The sequence below is a fragment of the Parambassis ranga genome, unplaced genomic scaffold (genome assembly GCF_900634625.1).
Source record: "Parambassis ranga unplaced genomic scaffold, fParRan2.1 scaffold_24_arrow_ctg1, whole genome shotgun sequence".
NCBI lineage: Eukaryota > Metazoa > Chordata > Actinopteri > Ambassidae > Parambassis > Parambassis ranga.
In genome coordinates, this window is record NW_021144797.1 from 678,719 (window position 1) to 680,332 (window position 1,614).

General features: G+C 48.2%; 1 non-coding gene across 1 annotated transcript; it reads left to right on the forward strand.

Moving 5' to 3' along the window:
- Positions 1-560: 560 nt before the first annotated feature.
- Positions 561-632, forward strand: trnap-agg (transfer RNA proline (anticodon AGG)). The gene has a single exon. It is a non-coding gene; the product is annotated as a tRNA-Pro (tRNA).
- Positions 633-1,614: the final 982 nt, after the last annotated feature.

Here is a 1,614-nt window from a genome sequence, read left to right on the forward strand (position 1 = left end):
TATGCCACCATATGAACGATCTGGCACCGACTGGCTGCGGCTCCAAGCAGATGAAGGGAGGTTGGTGAGAGGTGATGAAGATGATGATCTGTTGCCAGAGACAGGTTGATGTGGCCACACTTGTGTGAAACAAGCCTGTCCAGTTAGGATCAACACTGATTGTGAATCAGTTTCAGCTGCTGTTGTGCAAATGGAACAGACAACAGGTGGAAATGAGAGGCAGTTATCAAGACAGCCCTATAAAGGAGAGGTTCTGCTTCTCAGGAGGGTCACACCCTAATACAAGACCACTTCCTGTTATGCAACAAACTTTATGATTCAATGTTGAGCTAATGCCACAGCCACAAAAAGACATTTCTCCAGCTGCTAGACAGCAAGCCTTATCTAGACATGGAGGACAGTCTCCTCGTGGAGGACAGTGATATGCAAAGTGTTCAATCTTTGTTGACACAATTAGAAGAAATTATTGTTCATATCTTTACCAATGTCAAACTAAGAAGAACATGTGCTTTGTGTTGTTCTTCCACCGACTGACACATGAAAAATAAGAGGTCACACATGGCTCGTTGGTCTAGGGGTATGATTCTCGCTTAGGGTGCGAGAGGTCCCGGGTTCAAATCCCGGACGAGCCCTGGTGTTTAACTGTATTCCATTGGACACCAACTCCTTGTTGTTGACACTTTTCAGTTCCTCTCTAACTACCACACAGCTTTACAAAGCTAACAAAGTTCTATTCAGACCCAATCTAGAGCAGTTGTTCCACAGTAACACCTGCAGGAGGACGTCATCACCCAGTATGTGGGTATGGTACCATACTCCGCGAGACGCGTGTGTGCAGAACTCCTCATACGGCCCGCCCACTGCAGCGCATGTCAGACACCAAACAGGAACAACATCACACACAGCCCACCTCCAGTGTTTGCGAACAGAGGAAGGTACAGCAGCTGACATTATGGATTTTGCAGCTTTGTTAGTGCAGATGGACGAGGAGACGAACATGCATAAAGAGGAAGAAGAAGAAGAGGAGTTGTTGCTGCTATGCACGGAGTTTGCGAGAAAAAGGCAACGTAGGTGGCACGTCCGGCCACTCAATGCAACGAGAGTCGAGCAGGGAGAGTACAGAGTCCTGGTGCAACAGATGCGGCAGATGGATGACGAGAGGCACTTTAGCTATTTCAGGATGTCGGCCGGACGTTTTGACGACCTTGTCCGTCGGATCACGCCGTTCATCCAGCATGCACCCACACACAGCATGCCCATCTCTATCCAGGAGATTGGCAGTCACACTGCGCATATTAGCTTCTGGGAGCTCACAGGTCAGTGTTGCCGCCAGCTACAAATTGGGACTGACAACAGTTTGTAATACTGTTTCCGAAGTGTCCAAGGCCATCTGGCTTGCCCTGCAGAACGAGTTTGTGGCCTTTCCATCACCGACACAGATGGCCGACATAGCTGTGGACTTTTGGAGGCTGTGGAATTTTCCAAATTGTGTTGGGGCTATAGATGGAAAACATGTGAAAATCAAAGCACCTCCAAGAGCAGGAAGTGACTACTTTAATTACAAAGGTCAGCACTCCATTGTTTTGTTGGCTGTGTGTGACGCGCGACATAGAT